General features: G+C 39.8%; 1 protein-coding gene and 1 pseudogene across 1 annotated transcript in view; one reads left to right on the forward strand and one right to left on the reverse strand.

Moving 5' to 3' along the window:
• Positions 1 to 15,007, forward strand: part of ZC3H12B (zinc finger CCCH-type containing 12B) — a 602,110-nt gene that overhangs the window by 261,328 nt on the left and 325,775 nt on the right. The window lies entirely within an intron of this gene.
• LOC113888034 overlaps positions 1 to 15,007 on the reverse strand; it is a 68,189-nt pseudogene that overhangs the window by 36,126 nt on the left and 17,056 nt on the right.

Here is a 15,007-nt window from a genome sequence, read left to right on the forward strand (position 1 = left end):
TCCTGTGGCCACTGCTGAGTTTCCAAATTTACTGGCATATTGAGTGCAACACTTTCACAGCATCATCTTGTAGGATTTGAAATAGCTTAACTGGAATTCCATCACCTCCACTAGCTTTGTTCATAGTGATGCTTCCTAAGGCCCACTTGACTTCACTTTCCAGGATGTCAGGTGTGTGATCACTCCATCGTGGTTATCTGGGTCATGAAGATCTTTTTGGTATAGTTCTATATATATATATCAGTCATGTCCAACTCGTTGTGACCACATGAACCGCAGCACGCCAGGCCTCCCTGTCCATCACCAACTCCCGGAGTTCACTCAAACCCATGTCCATTGAGTTGGTGATGTCATCCAACCCATTTCATGCAAAGATAGGCACAATAAATGACAGAAGAGGTATGGACCTAATAGAAACAGGTTAGATTAAGAATTCTTAATCTAACCTGTTTTTATTAGGTCCATACCTCTTCTGGTGATGGACAGGGAGGCCTGGCGTGCTGTGGTTCATGTGGTCACAACGAGTCGGACATGACTGAGTGGCTGAACTGAACTTGCATGAAATGTTCTTTTGGTATCTTTAATTTTCTTTTTTTTTAATTTATTTATTTTAATTGGAGGTTAATTACTTTACAGTATTGTAGTGTTTTTTGCCATACATTGACATGAATCAGCCACAAGTGTACATGTGTCCCCCATCCTGAATCCCCCTCCCACCTCCCTCCTCATCCCATCTCTCAGGGTCATCCCAATACACCGTCCCTGAGCGCCCTGTCTCATGCATCAAACGTGGACTGGCGATCTATTTCACACATAGTAATATATATAGTTCAATGCTATTCTCTCAAATCATCCCACCCTTGCCTTCTCCCACAGAGACTCAAAGTCTCTTCTTTACATCTGTGTCTCTTTTGTTGTCTCGCATATAGGGGCATCATTATCATCTTTCTAAATTGCATATATCTGCATTAATATACTGTATTGGTGTTTTTCTTTCTGACTTATTTTGAGATCTCTAGTTTTTCCCATTCTATTGTTTTCCTCTATTTCTTTGCATTGATCACTGAGGGAAGCTTTCTTATCTCTCCTTGCTGTTCTTTGGAACTCTGCATTTAAATGGGTATATCTTTCCTTTTCTCCTTTGCCTTTAGTTTCTCTTCTTTTCTCAGCTATTTGTAAGACCTCCTCAAACAACCATTTGATCTTTTTGCATTTCTTTTTCTTGGGGATGGTCTTGATCACTGCCTCTTGTACAATCACATGAACCTCTGTGCGTAGTTCTCCAGGTACTCTATCAGGGCTAATCCCTTGAATCTATTTGTCACTTCCACTGTATAATCATTAAGGATTTAATTTAGGTCATACCTGATTGGTTTAGTGGTTTTCCCTACTTTCTTCAAGTTAACTCTGAATTTTGCAATAAAGAGTTTGTCATCTGAGTTACAGTCAGCTCCCAGTCTTGTTTTTGGTGACTCTATAGAGCTTCTTCATCTTTAGCTGCAAAGAATATAATCAATATGATTTCAGTATTGAGTATCTTGTGATGTCTATGTGTAGTGTCTTCTCTTGTGTTGTTGGAAGAGGGTGTTTGCTATGACCATTGTGTTCTCTTGGAAAAACTCTGTTAGCCTTTGTCCTGTTTCATTTTGTACTCCAAGACATATCTCCCTGTTACTCAATGTATCTCTTGACTTCCTACTCTTACAGACTTGTCTGTGAATGTCCAGTTGTCTCCAGCGGAGGCATGCTTTGGTGGTGGCCTGTTGCAGGATCAGGGGTACTGTGTGCAGCAATTCCTGCATGGGACCTTTTCAAAGATGCTGCCATTATCTCCATTACCTCCATTATACTTTGGTCTCAAGTCAAACAGGAGGGAGGGAGAACAGCCCCACCCATCATTTAAAAATCAATTAATGACTTACTGAGCATGGCCCCGCCCATTGGAAAAAGACCCAGTTTCCCCCACAGTCAGTCTCTCCCATCAGGAAGCTTCCATAAGCCTCTTATCCTTAACCTTCAGAGGGGAGACAGAGTGAAAACCACAATCATAATAAACTAATCAAATTGATCAGATGGACCACAGCTTTGTCTAACTCAATGAAACTATGAGCCATGCTGTATAGGGCCACCCAAGATGGACAGGTCATGGTGGAGAGTTCTGACAAAACATGGTCCACTGGACAGTGGCAAATCACTTCAGTATTCTTGCCTTGAGAACCCCATGAACAGTATGAAGAGTAAAAAAGATATGACACTGAATGATGAACTCCCCAGCTCAATAGGTGCCCAATATGCTACTGGAGAAGAGTTGAGTAATAACTCCAGAAAGAAAGAAGAGATGAAACCAAAGCATAAACAATGTTCAGTTGTTCATGTCACTGGTGATGGAAGTAGAGTCCAATGCTGAAAAGAACAATGCTTCAAAGAACAATGCTGTATAGGAACCTGGAGTGTTAGGTCTGTGAATCAAGGTAAATTGAAAGTGGTCAAACAGGAGATGGCAAAAGTGAACCTCAAAATTTTAAGAATCAGTGAACTAAAATGGACCAGGATGGGTGAATTTAATTTGGATGATCATTATATCTACTACTGTGGGCAAGAATCCTTTAGAAGAAATGGAGTAGCTCTCATAGTCAACAAAAGAATCTGAAAAACAGTACTTATATGCACTCTCAAAAATGATAAAATGATCTCAGTTCGTTTCCAAAGCAAACGATTCAATATCACAGTAATCCAAGTCTATGCCCCTAACAGAATGCTGAAGATGCTGAAGTTGAACAGTTGTATGAAGACATACAATTCCTTATGGACTGCAAGACCACACAAGATGGTGGAGTTGAAGGACGTGCACTCATCTTCTCCTTCGAGAACTCTAAAATTACAACTTGTTGCTGAACATCCATCAACTGGCAAATGTTTGATCCCATCAAAAAAAGGTACCCCATGTCCAAGGGCAAAGGAGAAGCCCAAGAAAGACAGTAGGAGGGCCAAAATCCTGTTTAGAATCGAGCCCCATACCAGCCAGAGATGCTCAGAGGGCTCAGACAAAACATTATATGCACCAGAACCCAGAGACCCCACAGAGACTGAGCCAGACCTGCCTTTGAGTGTCTCCTGCAGAGGTATGGGTCAGCAGTGGCCTGTCACAGGGGCAGGGGCTATGGGTACAGTAGACCTGGCTCACACAGTATGTGGCATAAGCCCTCTTGGAGGAGGTTGTCATTAATCCCACTATAAAGCCTCCAAGCACACAACCCACAAACTGCAGAATGATTAAATGAAATAGTTTCTCACACTGTTATTAACATTCTAAGACCCACAACAGATTTCCCAACCTGGGGATCTGACAAAAGGATTGAGAATCCCCAGGGAATTTGATTTTGGAGGCCAGTGGTATTTGGTTATATAACTTACACAGGACTGGGCAAATAAGCTCTTGGAAGGCACAGACAAAACCTTGTGTGCACTAGAACCCAGGAGAAAGGAGCAATGACCCCACAAGGGACTTACCCAGACTTTTCTGTGAGTGTCCAGAAATGCCATATGGTCTAGCAATTCCACTCCTAGGTATTTACCTGAAGGAAAAAAAAAAAAAAAAAACTATTCATAATTTTAAAAGGTACATGCACCTCAATGTTTATAGCAGTATTGTTTCTAACAGCCAAGATATGAAAACAGCACATGTCAGGTAACTGGATAAAGAAGCTATGGTACATGCATCTGTTCATGTGTGTTAAGTTGTTTCAGACATTTCTGACTCTTTGTGGCTCTATGTATTGTAGCCCACAGGCTTCTCTATCCATCAGACTCTCCAGGCAAGAATACTGGAGTAGGTCACTATGCCCTCCTACAGGGAATCTTCTTGATTCAGGGATCAAACCAGTGTCTCATAAGTCTCCTGTATTGGCAGGTGAGTTCTTTACCACTAGCACCACCTGGGAAGCCATATATATATACATATACATACATACATACATATACATATACACACACACACATATATATGTATATTTATATATACATATATGTGTGTATATATATGTATATACACACACACATATGACTCAGCAATAAAAAGAATGAAATTTTTCCATTTGCTACAGCATGAATGGATCTGAAGTTTATTGTAGTTAGTGAAATGAATCAGAAAATGACAAATACTGTATGTTATCACTTATATGTGAAATCTTAAAAATAAAACAAGCTACTTCATAAGAGCAGAAACTCCTAGACATAGAGAAGAAACGTGTGGTTCCCAAAGGGAAGAAGTATAGATGAGGCTCAAGATAGAGGTAGGAGATTAAGAGGTAAAAATTACTATGTATAATAGAAATAAGAAGAGGATGACATATCAAGATGGTGAAGTGGGAGAGTATGAACTGCACCTCCCTCCCATGAACACATCAAAATTACATCTACATGTGGAACAATTGTCATGTGAAAAAAGATGAAAATGGCAAAACTCCTACACAACCAAAGCTTCAAGAAAGATTTCCATGTAACTAGGTAGGAAGGAAAAAGGACATAGGATTGGGATTTCTGCTCTTGGAAAGGATCTGAAAGGAAGAGAAAGTATGCAAAGGCAGATCATTAGAGAGTGACCAGGTTGAGCCAAAGACTACATGGCCCAGACCTGTGGTACTATGCAAAGGATACAAACCCCTTAGCTGCTAGAAGAATTGCTTGAACAGATATAAGTGATGGAGAAGGCTAAATTCCACTTCCATAATATGAGGGTGCTGGCTTGACAATAAACAGGGTGGAGACAACTTTGTACTAGTGACTGACACCTCACCTCACTCTCCAATCTAAGAGGAATGGACAACTCAGGCCTGCTTATTCTACACTGCAGCTTGGCATGGGACCCATGCTACACAGGCCCTGGAAAAGCATTTGGCCTAGCTACACATAGACAGTCCAGAGACCTGATGTATGATCAAATGGATCAGTGGTGACTATTGTTGGCACTTACTCAAGTGGTACCTCAAGAATCACTAATGACCTCCACACCTTTCTCACAGCTTCCATTTGAAAAAAACGTTCTGGCCCCACCCACCCACAAGCCACAGGTTGGTGATGGGTCTAAGGAAGACAGATCCTGGGAAAAGATGTGATCTAGGGACAGAGGGACGGCTAGAGTCCTGGGATGTTGTTCAGGTGGGGTGACAGCAGCCAATGTCGGTACTGACTCCATCAACACCACAGAAGCAGCCCAGATCTCAGACAGCACTGTAGCCACTTCAATTACTTGAACCACAATGTCCTGAATCCCAGCCCCAGCCTAGCAAATGCTGCAATCCTACACACACCATGCCACAAGCTTGCACTAGATCAGAGATGACCAGAACAGGGGGAATGATACAACTTTGAACTCCATCTTGGAGTGGAGATACAAACACTTATACAGGCAATGCATCAGGTCTCTGTGAGTGCACAAGCCACACTTACATCAGCACTCCACTCTTTGAGGCAGAAAACACACTCAGAAGGGACAGAGTCAGCTCAAGCATGACCCTCAGTGTTTCTGCTACAGTAAGTAGGGAGCAGAACCCAACCCTGAGAGGTTGGCAACATCTATGGAGTAAAGAGGAAGTCCTGCCCTGCCTCTGCACAGACATTGCACCCTTCAACACCAGCTACACTCACTGTCAAGGTGATAGTGGCTAACATATCCTGAGGAAAGGCATAGCTGGAGTCCACATCAAAATCAGTTTTGCCATAAAGATACTGGACACATGCAGTAGACATAAGGACACTCCCAGATAAATGCACACCTTCAAGACTACAATAGACAAACTTCTCACCTAAATTCAAGACAAAAAAGTTGAGTAAAATAAAAAGGCAGAATGAATCCCAACTAAAAGAGTAAGAGAAAAAAACCTGAGACTAAATTATGAAACAGATATTGTCAGTCTATGAGACATTGGGTTTCAAAAAGAGGTAATAAAAATGTTAACTGAATTAGGAAGATTACTAATATAAACACAGATAATTGTAACAAGATATTCTTAACTATAAAGATGACTGAATCAAAAATAGATAATTCAATTTCTGAGACAAAAGGTGACCTAGAAACATTGAATAGCTGATTAAAATACACAAAAGAAGGAGTAAGTGATCAGAAAGAGAAAAATTAAAATCATGCAATCAAAAGAGCAGACACACACACACAAAAATAAACCTGAAAGCAAGATACAAGATCTATGCGATCATGTAAAATGTTCCAGAAGAAGAGAGAGAGAAGGAAATTAAAGATGTATTTGATGAAATCATGGCTGAAACCTTCCCAAACCAAAGTCCTGAGGAAATAGATATCCAGGAATAGGGAACGCAGAAGGTCCCAAACAAATTAACCCAAACAGACCCATGGCAAGATATATTATACTTAAAATGGCAAAAATTGAAGATGAAGAGTATACAGCCATGGAATTAAAAGACGCTTACTCCTTGGAAGGAAAGTTATGACCAACCTAGATAGCATATTGAAAAGCAGAGACATTACTTTGCCAACAAAGGTCTGTCGAATCAACGCTATGGTTTTTCCAGTGGTCATGTATTGATGTGAGAGTTGGACTGTGGAGAAAGCTGAGCGCCGAAGAATTGATGCTTTTGAAGTGTGGTGTTGGAGAAGACTCTTGAGAGTCCCTTGGACTGCAAGGAGATCCAATCAGTCCATTCTGAAGATCAGCCCTGGGATTTCTTTGGAAGGAATGATGCTAAAGCTGAAACTCCAGTATTTTGGCCACCTCGTGCAAAGAGTTGACTCACTGGAAAAGACTCTGATGCTGGGAGGGATTGGGGGCAGGAGGAGAAGGGGACAACGGAGGATGAGATGGCTGGATGGCACCACTGACTTGATAGACGTGAGTCTGAGTGAACTCTGGGAATTGGTGATGGACAGGGAGGCCTGGCGTCCTGCGATTCATGGGGTCGAAAAGAGTCAGACATGACTGAGCGACTGAACTGAACTGAACTGAGGTGAAAGAGTATACTCTAAATGCAGCAAGAGAAATGCAAAGAGTCATATTCAAGGGGTTCTCTATAATTCTATCAGCTGATTTCTCTACAGAAACTTAATAGGATAGAAGGACATGTCATGATATATTCAAAGTCCTGAAAGGGAAAACCCTGAACCTAGGATATTCTACGCAACAAAATTATCATTTAGGAAAAAAGGAGAGATAAACAATTTCTCAGACAAACATAAATTAAAATAATTCATCAATAATAAACCTTCCCTAAAAGAAATGTTGAAGAGTCTTCTCTAAGTTGAAAATAAACTAGAATGTATAGAAAGGGAAAATCCCAATAGGAAAGTCAAATATATAGTAAGGCTGAAGTTCACTTTAAAAAGTGAGTAAATAGATTAAAAACAACAAAAATTGTAGGAGAGATTATATCTACAGGAAACAGTAAAAGCATAAGCATGAAGGTATAAAACTAGAACATGAAAAACACAAAATGTTGTGGATAGGAGTAAAAAATAAGGAGGTCGTTGAGAACATGATTGATGTTGATTATTAGTTTAAAACAAGTAGACATACCTACAGGTAAACATACATAAACTCCATAGTAACTACAAATCAAAAACCTACAACAGATAAACAGAAACAAGAGAGAAAGGGTCACAAGTATTCCATTCAGGAAAATTATCAAACCACAAAGGAAGAACCTAAAATAAGAATAGAAAAGAACTGCAAAAACAAATCAGAAAGCAAGTACCAAAATGGAAATAAGTTCATACCTATCAGTTGCTGCTGCTGCTTCTAAGTCGCTTCAGTCATGTCCGACTCTGTCTGACCCCAGAGAGTGCAGCCCACCAGGCTCCACCGTCCCTGGGATTCTCCAGGCAAGAATACTGGAGTGGGTTGCAATTTCCTTCTCCAATACATGAAAGTGAAAAGTGAAAGTGAAGTAGTTCAGTCGTGCCTGACTCTTAGAGACCCCGTGGACTGAAGCCTGCCAGGTTCCTCCGTCCATGGGATTTTCCAGGCAAGAGTACTGGAGTGGGGTGCCATTGCCTTCTCCACATACTTATCAGTAATCACCTTAAATGTCAATGAACTAAATGCTACATCAAAAGATGTATGTGCATGCTAAATTGCTTCAGTCATGTCTGACTCTTTACAACCCTATGTACTGTACCTTGCCAGGCTCTTCTGTCCAGGGGATTCTCCAGGCAAGAATATTGGAGTGGATATAGGGTGGCTAATTGGATAAGGAAGCAAGATCCAATAATATGCCTACAAGAGATTTGTTTAAGAATGAAAAACACACAGACTTAAAGTGAGGGGATGGAAAATGATATATGATCCAAATTAAAATAAGAAAGTGAGATAGCAATATTCTTATCAGATAAAATAAACTTTAAAGCAAATGATATAATGAAAGACAAAGAAGGATATTATATAATGTTGAAAGGATCAATAAGAAAAAAAGAGGATATTACACTTGTTAACATACAAAATCCAATACAAAAGCACCTAAATACATAAATCACATGCTAACAAACATAAAGAGAGGAATTTACAATAAGATAATAATAGTAGGAGGTTTTAGTACCCCATTAACATCCGTGGACATACCATCCAGGTAGAAATTTTGTAAGACAACAGAAGTCCTAAATGACATATTAGAGCAGATGGGCTTAATTGATATAAGTCAAGACACACCATCCATAAAAAGAAGAACACACATTCTTCTCAAGTGCACATGGAACTTTCTCCAGAATAGAGAGCATAATGGGTCACAAAACAAGCCTCTACAAACTCATGAGGGTAGAAGTTATATCAAGCAGAAGTTCTGACTACAACAAAATGAAATGAGAACACTTTATATTCTTGGGCTCAAAAATCACTGTGGATGGTGACTGCAGTCGTCAAATTAAAAGATGCTTGCTCCTTGGAAGAAAAACTATGAAAAACCTAGACAGCATATTAAAAAGCAGAGACATCACTTTGCCCATAAAATCTGTATAGTTAAATATATGGTTTTTTTTTTTTCAGTAGTCATGTATGAATGTGAGAATTGGACAATAAAGAAGGCTGACCCCTGAAGAACTGATATTTTCAAACTGTGGTGCTGGAGAAGACTCTTGAGAGTCCCTTGGATAGCAAGGAGATCAAACCAGTCAATTCTAAAGGAAATCAATCCTGAATATTCATTGGAAGGACTGATGCTAAAGCTGAAGCTTCAATGCTTTGGCCATCTGATGTGAAGAGCCAACTCACTGGAAAAGACTTTGATGCCAGGAAAGATTGAGAGCAGAAGGAGAATGGGACAACAGAGGATGAGATGGTTGGATGGCATCACTGACTCAACGGACATGAGTTGGAGCAAACCCCAGGAGATAGTGAAGGACAGGAAAGTCTGGTGTGTGCTGCAGTCCATGGTGTCACACAGATTCAGACATGACTGAATGACTGAACAACAGCAGCAGAAATAAATCTGGGAAAGAACAAGCATGTGGACACTAAAAATATGCCACTACAAAACCAGTGTATAACAATGAAATCAAAGAAGAAATCAGAAAATACCTGAAGATGAACTAAATGAAAATATGTTATAAAATCTATGGGATGCAGCAAAAGCAGTTCTTAGAGGGATGTTCATAGTGCACAGGTCTTGCTCAAGAAGTAAGTACATCCAAGTAAACACGTTAACCTACCACATTTAAAATAATTAGAAAGAGATGACAAAGCAAAGCAGTAAAGCCAGCAGAAGGAAATGCATAAAAATCAGAGAAAAGATAAATAAAATGAAAACCAAAATAAAGCAATAGAAATATCAAGGAAGATGAAAGCTTTTAATTTTTAAATTTATTTTTTAATTGGAGGAAGTGTGCTTTAAAATATCGTGCTTGTTTCTATGAATAACATGAATCAGCCATAATTATACATATATACTCTCCCTTGTAGGCCTCCATCCCCTTCACACATGTCCTCCCTCTAGATCATCACAGAGCACCAGGCTGGCCTCCCTGAATTATACAGAAACTTCCCACCATCTTTTTATTTACACATCATAGTGTATATATGTCAATGCTACTTTAACTTTTGGACCCAACCTCCCCTTCCCCTACTGGGTCCACAAGTCTGTTTTCTCATTCTGAGTCTCCAATCTTTCCCTGTAAATAGTTTCGTCACTATAATTTTTCCAGATTCCATATGTGTTACTATACAATATTTATTTTTCTCTTTCCGACTTACTTCACTCTGAATAACAGGCTCTAGGTTCATCCATTTCACTACAATTGACTTAAATCCATTCCTTTTTATGTATGAGTAATATTCCATTGTATATATGTACCACATCTTCTTTATCCATTCATCTGACAATATGCATCTCGGTTGCTTCCATGTCCTGGCTATTTTAAATAGTGTTGCAAAGAATATCGGGGTACATGTGCCATTGGGGTTTCCTCAGTGTATATGCCAAGTCATGTGATTGCTGGTTCATATAATAGATTACTCCTAGTTTTTTAAGGAATATCCATACTTTTCTCCATAATGGCTGTATCAGTTTGCATTCCCATGCACAGTGCAGGAGTGTTCCCTTTTCTCCACATCCTCTCCAGGATTTATTGTTTGTAGATTTGTCCATTCTGAATGGTGACGCCTTATTGTAGTTTTGATTTGCATTTCTCCCACAATTTGTGATGTTGAAAATCTTTCCATGTGTTTATTGGCCATCTATATGTCTTCCTTGGAAGGAAAGTTATGACCAACCTAAACAGTATATTAAAAATCAGAGATATTACTTTGCCAACAAAGGTCCATTTAGTCAAGGCTATGGTTTTTCCAGTGGTCATGTATGAATGTGAGAGTTAGACTGTGAAGAAAACTGAGCGCTGAAGAATTGATGCTTTTGAACTGTGGGGCTGGAGAAAACTCTTGTGAGTCCCTTGGATGGCAAGGAGATCAAAACAGTCCATCCTAAAGGAGACCAGTCCTGGATGTTCATCGGAAGGACTGATGCTGAGGCTGAAACTCTAATACGTTGGCCACCTCATGTGAAGAGTTGACTCATTGGAAAAGACCCTGATGTTGGGAGAGATTGGGGGCAGGAGGAGAATGGGACAACAGAAGATGAAATGGCTGGATGGCATCACCGACTTGATGCACATGAGTTTGGGTGAACTCCAGGAGTTGGTGATGGACAGGGAGGCCTGGCATGCTGCAATTCATGGGGTCGCAAAGAGTCGGACATGACTGAGCGACTGAACTGAACTGAACTAATGTCTTCCTTGGAGAAATGTCCGTTTACTTCTTCTGCTGTTTTTTGGATTGCACTCTTTGTTTTTCTAATATTGAGCTGCATGTGCTACTTATATATTTTGGATACTAATCCTTTGCAAGTTGCTTCATTTACAATGATTTTCTCCATTCTTATGGTTGTCTTTGAATCTTTTGTACTGTTTTCTTTGCCATGCAAAACCTGTAAGTTTATTTCAGTTCAATTCAGTCGTGCCTGACTCTTTGTGACCCCATGGACTGCAGCACACCAGGCTTCCCCGTCCATCACCAACTCCCAGAGATTGTTCAAACTCATGTCCATTGATTTGGTGATGCCATCCAGCCATTTCATCCTCTGTTGTCCCCTTCTCCTCCTGCCTTCAATCTTTCATAGTATCAGGGTCTTTTACAATTAGTCAGTTCTTCCTATCAGGGGGCCAAAATATTGGAGGTTCAGCTTCAGCATCAGTCCTTCCAATGAATGTTCGGGACTTCCTTTAGGATGTACTGGCTTGATCTCTTGAATCTCAAGAGGCTTCTCCAACACCACAAGTTCACAAGCATCAATTCTTTGACGCTCAGCTTTCTTTCTTTTCTTTTTTTTTTTTTTTTTTGTCACATATCTATCACAGCTTCTGCATGATTTTCATTTTGTTATTGTTGTTGTTCAGTTGCCCAGCTGTGTCCATGGGATCTGACTCTTTGTGACCCCATGGTCTGCAGCACTCCAGGCCTCCCTGTCCCTCACCATGTCCTGGAGTTTCCCTGCAATCTGCTAAATTTAAAGGAAGATTCAATAATAAAACAAGTTCATGTTGTTGAGGAGCTAGGTGAGACTGCCATAGACTTGATTGATTAGCTTTTTTTCCTCATAATAGTCATTTGCCTCACTGATCCTAACCACGTTTTCTTACAAATTAGAATCTGCCTGCATCAAAAGGCATGGCAGACTCTTTTTAGAAAATGCTGAGTGGAAAGACTTCTAGGGAGGAATTTTCTTACCCCACTCCACCTCTGCCATCATCACCTACTCCTTCCAAGCCCCGAATTCCTCTTTTTAATGCTGTATCACCAACAAAGCTCATTCTTGCTTTCCATAGAAGACTAGATGGCCATTCAGTTATCCTGTATCTAAGTGTTTGGTCCTAGAACATAAATACCATGCCAGTTGGGAAAAATATTTTATTTCCTGTGTACAAGGCATAATTGTACACGACATATTCTGCAGTCTTAGGAGCAGGAGAACAGTAAGGGTGTTTTACAGCAGGAGTCAGCAATTTTTTTTTCTATAAAAAGCCAGATAGAAAATATTTTTGAGTTTGTGGGTCAGATGGCCTTTGTTGCAACTGTTTATCTCTGTTGCAAAATCAGCCATAGACAAGATGACCATACATGAACAAATAGGTAAAGACTGTGTGCCAGTACAATTTTGTTTATGAAGATAGGCAATGGGCCAAATTTGACCCATGGGCATAGTTTGCAAACCTATTTTAGAGACACTCTCTTAAAGGAACTTTTCTCAGCTTTTTTTTTTTTTTTTTCTTCTTTACTATCATTCATTTATCTAAAGCAGAGTTTCTCAACAAAGGCACTATTGACATTTGAGGCTGGTTAATTCTTTGAAGTAGAGTTGTTGTTGTTGTTGTTTTTGGTCTTTTATTATTATTATTATTTTATTTTATTTATTTTACTTTACAACATTGTATTGGTTTTGCCATACATCAACATGCATCTGCCATGGGTGTACACGTGTTCCCCATCATGAACTGCCTTCCCACCTCCCTCCCCATACCATCCCTCTGGGTCATTCCAGTGCACCAGCCCCAAGCTTGCTGTATCCTGCATTGAACCTGGACTGGCAATTCGTTTCTTATATGATATTGTACATGTTTTAATGCCATTCTCCCAAATCATCCCCCCTCCCTCTCCCACAGAGTCCAAAAGACTGTTCTATACTTCTATGTCTCTTTTGCTGTCTCGCATACAGGGTTGTCGTTACCATCTTTCTAAATTTCATGTATATGCATTAGTATACTGTACTGGTTTTCTTTCTGGCTTACTTCACTCTGTATAGTAGGCTCCAGTTTTGTCCACCTCATTAGAACTGATTCAAATGTATTCTTTTTAATGGCTGAGGAATACTCCATTGTGTATACGTACCATAGCTTTCTTATCCATTCATCTGCTGATGGACATCTAGGTTGCTTCCATGTCCTGGCTATTATAAACAGTGCTGCGATGAACATTGGGGTACACATGTCTCTTTCTGGTTTCCTCGGTGTGTATGCCCAGCAGTGGGATTGCTGGGTCGTATGGCAGTTCTATTTCCAGTTTTTTAAGGAATCTCCACACTGTTCTCCATAGTGGCTGTACTAGTTTGCATTCCCACCAACAGTGTAAGAGGGTTCCCTTTTCTCCACACCATCTCCAGCATTTATTGCTTATAGACTTTTGGATCACAGCCATTCTGACTGGCATGAAATAGTACCTCATAGTGGTTTTGATTTGCATTTCTCTGATAATGAGTGATGTTGAGCATCTTTTCATGTGTTTGTTAGCCCTCTGTATGTCTTCTTTGGATAAATGTCTATTTAGTTCTTTGGCCCATTTTTTGATTGGGTCGTTTATTTTTCTGGAATTGAGCTGCAGGAGTTGCTTGTATATTTTTGAGATTAGTTGTTTGTCAGTTGCTTCATTTGCTATTATTTTCTCCCATTCTGAAGGCTGCCTTTTCACCTTGCTTTTAGTTTCTTTTGTTGTGCAAAAGCTTTTAATTTTAATTAGATCCCATTTGTTTATTTTTGCTTTTATTTCCAATATTCTGGGAGGTGGGTCATAGAGGATCCTGCTGTGATGTATGTCGGAGAGTGTTTTGCCTATGTTCTCCTCTAAGAGTTTTATAGTTTCTGGTCTTATGTTTAGATCTTTAATCCATTTTGAGTTTATTTTGGTGTATGGTGTTAGAAAGTGTTCTAGTTTCATTCTTTTACAAGTGGTTGACCAGTTTTCCCAGCACCACTTGTTAAAGAGATTGTCTTTAGTCCATTGTATATTCTTGCTTCCTTTGTCAAAGATAAGGTGTCCATAGGTGTGTGGATTTATCTTTGGGCTTTCTACTTTGTTCCATTGATCTATATTTCTGTCTTTGTGCCAGTACCATACTGTGTTGATGACTGTGGCTTTGTAGTAGAGCAAGAAGTCAGGCAGGTGATTCCTCCAGTTCCATTCTTCTTTTTCAAGATTGCTTTGGCTATTGGAGTTTTTTTGTATTTCCATACAAATTGTGAAGTTATTTGTTCTAGCTCTGTGAAAAATACCGTTGGTAGCTTGATAGGGATTGCATTGAATCTATAGATTGCTTTGGGTAGTACACTAATTTTCACTATATTGGTTCTTCCAATCCATGAACACGGTATATTTCTCCATCTATTGGTGTCCTCTTTGATTTTTTTCATCAGTGTTTCAGCTTTCTTAATAGTCCAATTCTCACATCCCCACATGACCACTGGAAAAAAACATAGCTTTGACTAAACAGACATATGTCAGCAAAATAATGTCTATGCTTTTTAATATGCTGTGCTGGTTAGTCATAGCTTTTCTTCCAAGGAGCAAACATCTTTCAATTTCTTGGCTGCAGCCACTATCTGCAGTGATTTTAGAGCTCCCCAAAATAAGTGACCTTGCCAGGTATGGGCTCCTCTTGCAGCACAGCTCCAGTACCAGCTGAGCCCCTGTTGGCCTCTGGAGGTGCTGGCATGCACACTGCACCAGGC

This window comes from Bos indicus x Bos taurus, chromosome X (genome assembly GCF_003369695.1).
Source record: "Bos indicus x Bos taurus breed Angus x Brahman F1 hybrid chromosome X, Bos_hybrid_MaternalHap_v2.0, whole genome shotgun sequence".
NCBI lineage: Eukaryota > Metazoa > Chordata > Mammalia > Artiodactyla > Bovidae > Bos > Bos indicus x Bos taurus.